Genomic DNA, 13,946 nt, shown 5'->3' with positions numbered 1-13,946 from the left:
ATATTAATAATAATAATAAGGTGTGTTTATTTTGTGTTTTGATATTTTTTTACGTGAAATATGAAAAAATGTAAAAGAATTATTTTTGATTTTTTTGAAAATAAAAAATGATGTGTAATATATTAATTCTTGAAAAAATATGTTAAAATTTTTGTTAAAAGAATAAAGCTATCATTTAAGTATATTTAAAAATATAATTGTAAATCTAACTAAAACAATTATTCTTGTTACGTACGAAATTTAGAATTAGGTTAAAAGCCCAAGGTAAAAAGAAGAATGGGCCTGGCAATAGAGTTGATTGAACTGACTGAAGGGCACCATGAGGAAATCAAGGAAAATAGATTTATTACTAAGGAAAGTCCTCAGGTCGGAAGGTCTTCAGGTCGGTAGGTCCTCAAGACGGAAAGACCTCAGGTCAGAAGGTCTTCAGGTCGGGAGGTCCTCAAGACGGAAAGTCATTAGGACGGAAGGACCTCAGGTCGGTAGGTCCTCAAGACGGAAGGACCTCAGGTCGGAAGGTCTTCAGGTCGGGAGGTCCTCAAGACGGAAAGTCATCAGGACGGAAGGACCTCAGGTCGGTAGGTCCTCAAGACGGAAAGACCTCAAGTCGGAAGGTTTTCAGGTCGGGAAGTCCTCAAGGCGGAAAGACCTCAAGTCGGAAGGTTTTCAGGTCGGGAGGTCCTCAAGACGGAAAGACCTCAAGTCGGAAGGTTTTCAGGTCGGGAAGTCCTCAAGGCGGAAAGACCTCAAGTCGGAAGGTTTTCAGGTCGGGAGGTCCTCAAGACGGAAAGACCTCAAGTCGGAAGGTTTTCAGGTCGGGAAGTCCTCAAGGCGGAAAGACCTCAAGTCGGAAGGTTTTCAGGTCGGGAGGTCCTCAAGACGGAAAGACCTCAAGTCGGAAGGTTTTCAGGTCGGGAAGTCCTCAAGGCGGAAAGACCTCAAGCCAGATGGTTCGCAAGTCGGGAGGATTGGCAGTCGGACCCATACTATTGTAGATTGGCAGTCGGGCCAAAAGAGCGGAAGGTCTGTGGTCGGCTCAAAGAGTGAAATATAGGGATAATTTTGGTCTGCTGGGGACGCGTGTCAGCATGAGAAGGGTTGGAAAACGGTTGGGAAGGAGACGTTGTAACCGTTCGGGTGACGGTTTTCGGTACGGTTTCCCAGAGAATATTTAAAGGCTTGGATAATCATTTGGCAAGGCATCTTCAATCAACTTCAACAAAGCAAAGTCAGATTTGGGGATCACCACTTTAAATTTCAGTCTTTTATTTTCCAGTTTATTTTCTGTACCATACAGTGTTTAGAGATTCCTAATCTCAGGCACTAATTAATCAAGTTTAAGGATATTTTCTATATCTTTGAATTTTACTTTATTTTTGTTGAAAAATTACATCAACAAATTGGCGACCACAGTGGGAGCAAGACAAAATTGCTCATTCCAATTCCGGCGATAATTTCATACGTCTTAGATCCGGCCGAATCATCGGAAGGGTCCATATGGCAGGTTCACAACCACAATCATCTTCGGCACCGGTGGGAGAATCCGTTCCACCACCTATTGTGCCAAATGCCGGGGAAATCCCACAACCACCAACTGATTGGTGGTCTTATGTTCAACAAATGAACAACCAGCATACTTTGGTTATGCAGAATATGTTGCGTGAGCAACAAACGAATATGTTGCGTGAGCAACAGAGTCTGATGCAGAACATGATAGATCAAGCACTGTCAAGGGTTAGTCTTCAACCCACTCAAACGCCACCAGGAGTGTCACCGTCCAGACCACAGGCAAATTTTGCAGGGCCATCATTCGTGGATAGTACATTCCCAAGTGCCACAAATCCCAACCGTATGGATAGGGGAAAATCTCCTTTGACCTTTCCCAACAATGTTCCACTGGGACCAAGGGTTACCAATCCGCAGCCAAACAATACAAGGGAGGATAGGCCTGAAGGATATATACATGATCCTATTCATATTCCTGTGCAGGATCCGTTCCATGTTCCTGATCATCAACGCTTTCATGTAGATCCTGATGAGATTGCACACATATTAAGGGATCAGTATGGATTAACTCCTCAGATGGCTAACCGCCCTGCATATCAGAGACCTTTCCCAGAAAGGATCATTAATGAACACCCTCTCCCAAGAAATTTTCGACCACCCGATTTTCATGCATTCTCAGGGGAGGACGGATCTTCCACCATAGAACATGTTGGTCGGTTCACAGCACAATTAGGAGAAGTTGGCAATAACCCTTTTTATAAGTTACAGCTGTTTGGTTTATCTCTTACTAGAACGGCGTTTTCGTGGTTTGTAAGTCTGCCTCCTGGACAAATTCAGACATGGGAAGGACTGGAGATGGCATTTCACGCTAGATTCTTCAATCCTTTACCAGTTGTTTCTTTAACTGATTTACTAGAATTGAGACAGTTTCCAGAAGAATCTGCTTCACAGTTTATAGAAAGGGTGCGATTAATGAAAGGACGATGTCCTACGGTAATCAGTGAGAAAGAGATGACCAATTTAGTGGTCCGGAATATGCATACTCGTTTAAGAAAGGCACTCACTGCCCTGGATGTGGAGGATTTGGCAAGTCTTGCATCCAAGGCAGGACGTTTAGAGTCTTTGTTCAGAGAGGAAGATCAGCATAACAGGCGTAATAGAGGCCAACATATGGCGAGTATGGGAACAGAAACATGTGACTTTGATTTTAATCAATCAGAAGAGATGGCAGCCGAAATCCTTTCTGGAAAACCTTATGTATGCCCTAAATTGAAGCCAGTACCAGGATCTGAAGGAAAGGAGCAACCGACTTTTGATAGTTCGAAAGCTGATGAAATCTTTGATATCCTACTGACTGATGGGCAGATCCGTATTCCAAAGGGGCAAAGATTGGCCACTAAAGAAGAAATCAAAGGGAGACCATATTGTAAGTGGCATAATTCTTTCACACACAATACAAGTCAGTGTACTCATTTCAGGAAGGAAATTCAAAAGGCCATCAAGACAGGTCGGCTCAAATACATCACTTTAGGTGTAGACCAGCAACCGTTTCCAAAAGTAACAACGGCAATGGTTGACATCCAACCAAGTTTGGAAACAGGGAAAAGTTCGGCCAATAGTGGGCAAACAGGGGAACGAACTCAGGCAAGCCCCGGAACAAAGAAAGGAAATCAGCCAAACAGCAGCCGACCGGAAGAACGATTCAAAGTTGTTGAAAGGCCAGTCGCTGAAAAATGGGACCGTCCAGACGGTTCTTTTAACGTGGAGGTGAAAGAAAAGGTTTTAGTGCGTGACCACCCGACCAGAAAAACAGGGTCAGTCGGGAACAATTGGGCTCGAAATAAAAAGCCTTTACCGGTTGATATAGATCCTCGTTTCCCAGGTATGAATCGTACACAGATTCGCAATGCCAAACGCAGGTATGCTGCAAAGTATGGGAAACGAGTTCCTTCAGCAAAACAACTAACAGACGAACAAAAAGCAGCCGACCATTTGGCAGGAGATCAGTCCATTCGGGTCTTTACAGAACAAACGACCAACGAGCAGGGAGCAGCCATTCAGTCTCCAATTGGTCGGTCCAGTCGGGTCTGGTCAGGAAAGCAACCGAATGACGGATTAGGCGCTTCCGACCATACCAAAAGAAGTTCGTCGGGACAGGGGAAAGGTAAAGGAATGGCAGATGAAATAATTAAAGGTTTTAGATGCCAACATTGTGAACGGATCAACATCAATCCATCTCTTGAAGATTTCCGTATAGAATCTTTGACGCTTCAACCTCAGAACAAGACGAAGGAAGAAGTTCTAACTACAGAGCAAAGTTCAAGATCTGTTAAATCTCGTCTGGGACCACGAATCCCTTGTCGAATGACAGAGATTAATCAGATGAGAGATGAACCGATATGGGCGAGTCTGGTAGATGATACTATGGACGAACCGTTATGGGCATTCTTGGCAGATGATGAATTAGAGGAAACAGAGTGGGCAAAGACTTCAGATTCTGAGCCTCAGCCGGAGCCACCTTCGATTGTGTTTCCTCCTATTCCAGAGGGTGCGATCTCCCATTTGAAGCCTCTGTATGTTAATGCTCATATTTGTGGGAAACCAATCACAAAGGTTTTCGTGGATAATGGAGCAGTTTTTAATGTTATGCCATTGAAGACTCTCAAGAAGCTAGGGAAAGGAATTCATGATCTGTCTCCTGTGGAATTCGAAATGACAAGTTTTACAGGGCAGCCGACTAAGCCTGAGGGCATGATGGTTGCCACAATCGAGGTCGGACCAAAGAAGATCTCCACTGTTTTCTTTATTGTGGACGCAGATACTACATACTCTCTCTTGCTGGGAAGAGACTGGATTCATGCCTCTCAATGTGTGCCTTCAACCCTGCACCAACAATTAATGTTCTGGGAAGGAAATCAGGTCTTCAAAATGGAAGCGAATGACAACCCATTCGATGTATCAGAACAAGTTGAAGAGTCAGTGTTTTATTCCAGTCATTTGGCTCCGATGTCTCAGTTGTATATGGCCAGGGAATACCCAAACAAGGGTTATAAAGTTACTGGCCAGAACTCGATGTTCTATTAAAAGAACACCTTTATTGTATGGCTCATGATAAAGCCACACCCATTCCCATATAATTTGTTTGTTATGGATGATACAAGCTTAGAAGTATGTAGTTCTCTTATTAATAAGTTCTATTTAAAGCAGTTATTACATAAAGCAGAAAATAGTAAAGAGATTCTGGATGTTCACCTCCAAGAAGATGAACAATTTCGTTGGCCCGACTTATTAGAAAAAACAGAACCAACAGCTTCATCACAAGACCCATTATTGGAGTTTAATTTAGGAACCGAATTGGTTCCAAAAGTGATCAGGTTAAGTGGTTATTTGTCTAAAGAGCAACAAACAATGATGCTCGAAGTTATTAGAAACAACATTGATTGTTTAGCATGGGATTATTCAGAGATGCCTGGTTTGACAAGAAGTCTAATAGAGCATCGATTGCCTATCAAAGAAGGTTGTAAACCTTACAAACAACCTCCAAGGCGAATGAGCCCGGATCTAATGCCTCAAATCAAGGAAGAAATCCAAAAACTTCTCAAAGTGGGTTTTATTCAGCCTTGCCGTTATGCGGAGTGGCTGGCTAATATTGTGCCAGTGGTCAAGAAAAATGGTAAGATTAGGATATGCATCGATTTCAGGGATTTGAATCTAGCTACCCCTAAGGATGAATATGTGATGCCTATGGCCGACATGTTGATAGATGCAGCAGCAGGGCATAAAATCCTTAGTCTGATGGATGGTTATGCAGGTTATAACCAAATATTTCTGGCAGAAGAAGACATTCCTAAGACAGCATTCAGGTGCCCAGGGGCTTTAGGTATTTATGAATGGACAGTCATGCCATTCGGGTTAAAGAATGCAGGGGCAACTTACCAAAGAGCCATGAATTCAATCTTTCATGATTTAATTGGCAGATCTATGGAAGTGTATATTGATGATGTTATTGTTAAATCTGCCAGTTTTGATGAACATTTGAGAAATCTTGAAGAGGCATTCGAAAGAATGAAGAAGTACAAGTTGAAGATGAATCCAACCAAATGTGCTTTTGGAATATCAGCCGGGAGTTTTTTAGATTTTTAGTTCATGAGAGAGGAATTGAAATCGATGCCAACAAGGCTAAAGCCATTCTTGATAGTCGGCCACCCAAGACGATTAAAGAAATCCAAAGTCTTTTGGGTAAGGTGAACTATTTGAGGCGTTTCATTTCTAATGCTGCTGGCAAGGTCAGACCCATCACTAAATTGTTGAAAGCTGGAAAAAATGCTTTTGAATGGGGTCCCGATCAACAGATGGCTTTAGATGCTATCAAGCAGGCATTGGTTCACCCTCCAGTCTTGATGCCTCCTAAACAAGGTCGGCCACTCAAACTTTATTTGGCAAATACATATGAAGTGGTTAGCTGTTTATTGGCACAGGATGGTGATGACGGGAAGGAAAGGGCAATCTACTATCTCAGTAAAACCCTTACAGGACCAGAACTGAATTACACTATGCCAGAGAAAATGTGTTATTCATTGGTTTTCGCTTGTACTAAACTTGAGCATTATTTGCTGCCCAGAAGAATTGAGGTCATATCTAAGGTGGATCTCATCAAATTGATTTTACAGAGACCTACTATGAAGGGCAGACTTATGAAGTGGGCCATCAAATTGGCTCCTTTTGATCTTCAACATTCCCCTCTGAGGGCAATCAAGGGACAAGCAGTAGCCGACTTCTTAGCAGAATTCTCACAAGTCGGGTATTCTCTTTGTGATAGTGTCCGACCATTTAGTTGTTCATCATATTTGGATAATCTACAGGTCGGATGTGTGCCTTATATAAGTACCAGAACATGGTTGATGTTCTTTGATGGTTCTACCTCTGGAAACAAATCAGGGGCAGGGGTCTTTTTGCAAGGACCTGATGGTCAAAAGATCAACTTACAATTACGATTGGAAGCCATGACCCATAATTCGGCAGAATATGAGGCTTTAATTTTGGGTTTGGAGGCTTTAATAGCCAGGAAGGTCCAGTCTGTAATAATAAGGGGGGATTCTCAATTAGTAGTCAACCAGGTAAACAATCAATATGTTTGCAATTACCCTCATCTTCGCAGATACAGGGACATTGTGGGTCGGTTACTGATGAAAATCTCAGAAGTAATAATTGAGTTCATTCCGAGGAAAGAAAACCAACGTGCTGATGAGTTGGCTCAAAGGGCCTGTAAAGGAATTCTGGAGGATATGTGGTCGGAGGTCAAGTCGGGCATAGAAGAAAAGACAGACCCAATATGTGACCGAACGGTCGGGCAAAAGGCTGTCAGACAGGAGCCCGACTGCGAAGTTACGGTCGGGCAAAAGGCTGTCAGACAGGAGCCCGACTGCGAAGTTACGGTCGGGCAAGAGGCTTTTGGACAGGAGACCGACTACGAAGTTATGGTTGGGCAGGAGACTGTCGGACAGGAGCCCGACTGCGTAGTTACTGTCGGACAGGAGCCCGACGGCTTAGTTACAGTCGGACACAAAGATACCAGTGAAACAGTGCCCGATTGGAGAACAGAGCTTATCACGTATTTACATAATCCAGGTGCAAGTGTTTCAGTTGCGACACGATTGAAGGCTTTGCGTTTTCAATTGATAAATGGAATTTTGTATAAGAGATCATTTGAAGGTTTACTTTTGAAATGTTTGGGGTCTAAAGAAGCTCTAGAGGTGATGACAGAAGTACATGGTGGGATATGTGGAGCTCATCGGGCAGGTCTGAATATGAGATGGGCCATTCATCGTTTGGGTTTTTTCTGGCCAAAGATTTTTGAAGATTGCATACAATTTGCCAAGGGCTGCCAGGAATGTCAAAGACATGGAAACTTAAACCATTTGCCAGTAACCGAATTGCAATTTTTGGCAAAACCATGGCCTTTTAAATCATGGGCTATGGATATTATTGGTAAGATACATCCTGCTTCATCGAAACATCATTGTTTCATATTGGTCGCGACTGACTACTTTACCAAATGGGTAGAAGCGGTTGCTTTGAAAAATGTGGATCAGAAAGAAGTGATAGACTTCGTTTTGAATCAAATTATTTACAGATATGGTATCCCTCAGTCTATAACAACCGACCAAGGCCTGGTTTTCACAGGGGAAAAGTTCTCTAGTTTCTTGGCAGAATTCGGTGTTCGATTACATCATTCTTCACCTTATTATCCCCAAGCCAATGGACAAGCGGAAGCAGCAAATAAGATTATTATTGGGATTATAAAGAAGATGGTTGAAGGGAACCCAAGAAAGTGGCATTTGTTATTGTATCAGGCTTTATGGGCACATAGGAATACCAGAAATATGGCCACAGGGTTCTCACCTTACCAACTCACGTTTGGTCAAGATGCTGTTTTACCAGCCGAAATCCGAGTATCCTCTGGCCGAACAGAGTTTACTGATGGTGATCTTACAAAAGAATACCAACAACTTATGTTGCAACAGTTGGAGGATTTGGATGTTAACCGTCTCCATGCAATAGATCGAAGTGTGAAACAGAGTGAAATCAGAGCAAGGAGTTACGGAAAGAAAGTTCTTCACAGGACATTCCAAAAAGGAGACCTAGTCTGGAAGACCATTCTTCCTACGTATAAGAAAACTGACCAATTTGGAAAGTGGTCACCGAATTGGGAAGGACCATACATTGTTCAAAAAGATATTGGAAATGGCGCGTTCATTATTGTAAATCATGAAGGTAGAAGAGTACATGATTGTATTAATGCTAAATATCTGAAGAGGTATTATCCTGCCTTTTCAGATAACAAAACTGCCTGAAACAAAATATTATTCAGAACCCATTTATGGGGTTCGAACCTACTGAAAGGTTCATTTCTGTTAGTCATCGTGTAGTTGTGAGAAATTTTCTGCCTCTGAATCAGACTTTTCATCTCAGTGAGTGGATATTAGCTCTGGTTCTTCTTCAATAAGATCTTCCAAATCTGGTCGGTACCTTTCCCATTGGCTTTGCATTTCATCTAAATCTTGATGGGTACGTGCTTGCATGTCTGTTATGGCTTGATGTTCACGATCAACAATGGTCCGTAATCTTGAGAAGACTTTTCGTTGATTGGAAAAGATGTTATCCCAACCAAGATCTGGAAGTATAGTTGCTGCGTGATTTTCTATCATTTCCATGTGATGATGGAGATCAGGAATGCGGCTAAGGATGTCACGAAGAGGTTCATACCCCTCAATGACTTTTTCCATCAGGCGGATGACGCGATGAATGGTTCTTCTTCCTCGTTGGGAGAATCGGAATTTGAAGTCTAGTTGCTTGAGTATATGTAACAAGTCTTCTGCATGGCCTCCAATAGGGTGATTACCTACAAAGAAGGGTTGAAGAACACCTTCCCAGTTGCTTGATGGAACATGAGGTCGGTCATTCGCCATGTTTGTTAACACTTCAAGTGTTTTGATTTTCAAAATATGCCTTGGAATGTGTTTCTTAAAATGTGAGAAACAATATTCTTTTAAAGAAGGAGTTTGTTTCGATTCCTACAAAGTTGGAAATTGAAAGGTGATCCTTGTTTTGAGAGAAGAAAGAAAAAATGGATTACTAAGTCAATTGTTGTTACAAAGGGGAAGGTATTACAAAAGTGCCCCTAAAGCAGTTTTTATATTTGTCCATTTGGTTTCATCCCTGGATAGCCTTCTGGTATTAGCAGCCGTCTGATATCTTCGGATGAATTGGGATCGAGCTTGGGTTTTCAGCTCTTGATCTAATTCAGCCTCATTCTTGGTATATTTCTCAAGCAGACGCTGCTCATTGGTAATTTGCTTATCCAGGGTAGACTGTTCCTTCTTTAGCTCCCGCAATTCTGCCTCCTTTTTCTGAATAGCTTCATCGACTTGAGCTTTCGTGCTAAGGAGACCACCCAGCCTTCCAGTAGTCTGCTGAAGGGATTCTCGGGTCTTAGCCAAAGAATTCTCCAGCGTTGTTTGATCGAAGTCGGGCTGGGGGGTTTCGGTTGACAGGTTTCCAATGACTAACACTTCAGTCTTGAGCTCTGTAAGTCTTTCCATCAGCCGATGCAGAATGGGGACGGCTGGCGATTCCGTTGGAGTGTAAAAAAGAAGGCCACCAACCGTCTGAATGAGTTTGTCCAATAAGTCGGATCTCAATTCTGACAGGGGATGGTTAATGGCCTCAGTGAATATGGTTCGGGCCTCCGCCGGAACCGGAACAGTCGATAGGATAGCTAAGTCCGAAGGCCCCTGCAAGTCTTACAGTGTCAATAAGTATTCCAAGGGAGGTGCAAATTTATTCAGATAAGTTATGTGTCACCTCTGGGCGAACTGCTGTTAGTGAGGGGGGCAGCACTGAAGTCGGTCGAGTAGGGCGGGCGGCTGGTATAACAGCAGCCGACTCGTCGGCTGCTGCGAATGGTCGCTGAGGTGCCGACCTGGGTCCCTATGGAACGTGGTATATAAAACAGTTAGTGTTTTCCGAAAGAAACATTGTGGCATGGATTGGTTTAATCTTACCAAATTTACAGAAGTCTCCGAATCGGATGAAGAAACTTCTTCCATTTCTGGATGTTGGGCTGCCACAGGTGGTTCTTCTGCCTGCCACTCGATTGCTGGAGGTAGCGCCGCTGCTGGCTGGGCGGCTGCAGGTTGGGCGGCTGCATCTAGTGCCGCTGCAGCCGGGATCTCTGGAGCATCTGGGATAGCCGCAGCTGGGGGACTTTCGGTTCCCAGTGCGGCTGCATCCGATTGGACTATTTCGAGATTACCAGCAGCAGGTATGTTGTTGTGAGGGTCCGCTTCGGCAGGGGCAGTTGGTCCTTCCTTCGAAATGAATGAGTCTGATGCCATGTATGGCGGTCGACCCATCTGGGAAGTAGTCCCTTCGCTGTCAGAAGAGACCCCTGCTGCTGATGCGATTGGTGAAGGTGTCTGTGAAAAATCATGGAAATGTTGTTGGTTAAATATACCAAGGTCGGTCATGAGAATCATAAGTATTGCTGATAAGAGGACTTACTGGTTCTGTAGGCAGTTCTTGCAAGGATTGCCTCCTGGTCAGGTGCCTGGCCCGACCGCTCCTCGGTGCGGGAGGAAGAGTTTGCCTCCTCTTCGGGTTCTCCGCCCGACTGCTCATTGGCAAATTGGTCTGGACCAAAGGTCCGATTGAATGGTCGGCTGGGGGTGGCGTCGTTTGTGTGGTCGGTGTCACCAAGGTCGGTTCTGGTGAATGAAATAAGTGAAATCAAAGTTAAGATATAGTGAATTGGTTCACGGTTTTAAGAAAAATTACCTATTCGGGGTCGGGCCGTTGTTGACGTCCTAGTAGTTCCAAGGTTCGCTGGAGCTTGCTGGTCGGCCCCAGAGGTCGGGGGTGTTTGCAGCTGGGACGCTTTCCTTTTTCGCATGGGAACACTAGATCCGATTCCCGGGGCGGCTGATTGTTGTTGAGTGCTAGTATGTCTAGCCGCCCCTAGAACCAATCCTTGGGGGGGAAGGAGTGTGTTCAACAACCGATCCTCATCAGGGGAAATCAGGGACCATACAACCGACCACCATTCATTGAATGTATCTACAGTCTCAAGGTTGGAGCGGAAAGGAATATACGAATTGGAAATTATGTACGTGGTGAGCTGGGAGATATAAGAAGGGATTGAATTAGGTAGGACTCGTCGGTCAGGACTTTGAAAAATTATATGCGGACAAGCGACGGGTCCAGGGATACCTTGGCAACAGCCGAACTGGCGCGCCATGAATTGAGGTTCATAATTAAAAGTGTAAAAGGTTTTCTGCCCTTTTTTATCAAGTTTTTTGCTGCTAAAAAGAGACCTGGGTTTGAGGGCAACATCCCAGGCAAAAGAATAAGTGGGATGAGGACAAGGTTCGGGAGTCGGAAGAGGATTTGGTGCCGGAAAGGGCCAGAAATGGTCGGGAGCATAACCCGCATATTTTTTATACATAGAAAATCGAGAGTTACTGCGGGTATCCGTTACAATTGCGGTTATTATTGGATCGGAAGATTGGAGTTTATTGCGTCCTGAGCAGAGTCGGTTGAGGGCTAATCCCAAATGTTTTTCAGATGTTGGCATAGTGGGCGGAGATCCTAAGTTGAACGCGTTGGGGAAGTAAAGACGGAACCAAAGTTCTAAAAACCAAAAAGGACCCGATGCGGCAGTGTCTAATTTTCTACTATCATTATCTGTCAGACGAAGGCTAACTCTAGTAAGTCCTTCAAACAGATTGGCTAAAAACAGGGTGCCAAGGGAAAAGAACCGACCTGACGCGATATGAATGGCCAGGTCGAGATGAGAAGGAAGAACACATTTGGAAGGGGAAACAATGACGTACCTACAAAGCCAAAAAAGGATAAAGGCAGTATGCTCCCGGTCGGTCACAGGGGTCCCTGGCGCCCCTTGTTGGTCGGTTGCGAACTTTGTCCAACCCCATTCCTTCACACCTTGTAAAGACCATCCTGGATGGTCTTCTGATGGCTCCTGCCCATCTAGGGCTCCCATCACAGGGTCTTCACCCACGACTGGGAGATGCGCGATCATTGCCACATCCATAAGAGTTGGACCAAAGGGGCCCGATGGTAAGAGGAAAACCCCATTTTCCGCATTCCAGAAAGCAGACATGGCCAACAGCACCTTCTCATGCAGGTTGATAGGCATGGTGGACAGTAGTATTGCTTGGTCGATTTTTTGGGATCGCCATTGGGTCTGGAAGTGTTCTGCTACCCGTCGATACCAAGCGCGGTAAGGATCTTTTGGGTCCGTGAGATGGGTTTTGATGCTGTCTCGAATGCGAACTGCTTGGTAGTTAGGGTTGTTGATAGCCAAGGAATTTCGGGATTCCAAGACTTCCCTCATCCGATTTGAATCTTCAGGAGTAGTGCAATATGGACGGATCGCCGGAGTTAGTACTTTCGAGGCTGAAAATGGGCCCTCCGGGAGGGTTCCGTCGAAGGAAAGGGCAGGAATGTATTGATTCGCCATGGTTAGAGTGTTTTGGGATTGTGATTCACAAAAGCTTGTATTGCGGAGAAGGAAGTTAATCAGGAGTGTTGCAGTAACTGGTGCAGTTGCTAAGGGAGTTTTTCAAGAGGGTGGTGATTTATGAACTTCCAAACATTGATTGTTAAATGGCGTTTGAAAGTCCCTTGGCGGCGGGCAAGTTGTTACGTACGAAATTTAGAATTTGGTTAAAAGCCCAAGGTAAAAAGAAGAATGGGCCTGGCAATAGAGTTGATTGAACTGACTGAAGGGCACCATGAGGAAATCAAGGAAAATAGATTTATTACTAAGGAAAGTCCTCAGGTCGGAAGGTCTTCAGGTCGGTAGGTCCTCAAGACGGAAAGACCTCAGGTCGGAAGGTCTTCAGGTCGGGAGGTCCTCAAGACGGAAAGTCATTAGGACGGAAGGACCTCAGGTCGGTAGGTCCTCAAGACGGAAGGACCTCAGGTCGGAATGTCTTCAGGTCGGGAGGTCCTCAAGACGGAAAGTCATCAGGACGGAAGGACCTCAGGTCGGTAGGTCCTCAAGACGGAAAGACCTCAAGTCGGAAGGTTTTCAGGTCGGGAAGTCCTCAAGGCGGAAAGACCTCAAGTCGGAAGGTTTTCAGGTCGGGAGGTCCTCAAGACGGAAAGACCTCAAGTCGGAAGGTTTTCAGGTCGGGAAGTCCTCAAGGCGGAAAGACCTCAAGTCGGAAGGTTTTCAGGTCGGGAGGTCCTCAAGACGGAAAGACCTCAAGTCGGAAGGTTTTCAGGTCGGGAAGTCCTCAAGGCGGAAAGACCTCAAGTCGGAAGGTTTTCAGGTCGGGAGGTCCTCAAGACGGAAAGACCTCAAGTCGGAAGGTTTTCAGGTCGGGAAGTCCTCAAGGCGGAAAGACCTCAAGCCAGATGGTTCGCAAGTCGGGAGGATTGGCAGTCGGACCCATACTATTGTAGATTGGCAGTCGGGCCAAAAGAGCGGAAGGTCTGTGGTCGGCTCAAAGAGTGAAATATAGGGATAATTTTGGTCTGCTGGGGACGCGTGTCAGCATGAGAAGGGTTGGAAAACGGTTGGGAAGGAGACGTTGTAACCGTTCGGGTGACGGTTTTCGGTACGGTTTCCCAGAGAATATTTAAAGGCTTGGATAATCATTTGGCATGGCATCTTCAATCAACTTCAACAAAGCAAAGTCAGATTTGGGGATCACCACTTTAAATTTCAGTCTTTTATTTTCCAGTTTATTTTCTGTACCATACAGTGTTTAGAGATTCCTAATCTCAGGCACTAATTAATCAAGTTTAAGGATATTTTCTATATCTTTGAATTTTACTTTATTTTTGTTGAAAAATTACATCAACAATTCTATTTTTAATTTTTTTATAATTATTTTTTTTAATAAAATCGAATA

At 44.4% G+C, this 13,946-nt stretch overlaps 1 long non-coding RNA gene across 5 annotated transcripts; it reads left to right on the top strand.

The window, feature by feature from the left end:
* Positions 1–344: 344 nt before the first annotated feature.
* Positions 345–13,353, top strand: LOC127251289 (uncharacterized). Of its 5 annotated transcripts, none has more exons than XR_007838872.1 (3): positions 345–390; positions 439–670; positions 13,314–13,353. It is a non-coding gene; the product is annotated as an uncharacterized LOC127251289 (long non-coding RNA). The 5 variants fall into 5 exon arrangements; XR_007838873.1 differs by lacking the exon at positions 13,314–13,353 and adding an exon at positions 13,218–13,257; XR_007838874.1 differs by lacking the exon at positions 13,314–13,353 and adding an exon at positions 13,122–13,161.
* The last annotated feature ends 593 nt before the right edge of the window (positions 13,354–13,946 follow it).

This window comes from Andrographis paniculata, unplaced genomic scaffold, assembly GCF_009805555.1.
Source record: "Andrographis paniculata isolate CXL003 unplaced genomic scaffold, ASM980555v1 Contig43END, whole genome shotgun sequence".
NCBI lineage: Eukaryota > Viridiplantae > Streptophyta > Magnoliopsida > Lamiales > Acanthaceae > Andrographis > Andrographis paniculata.
The sequence above is the reverse complement of the archived record's forward strand: the minus strand, read 5'-3'. Positions and strand labels throughout refer to the sequence as shown.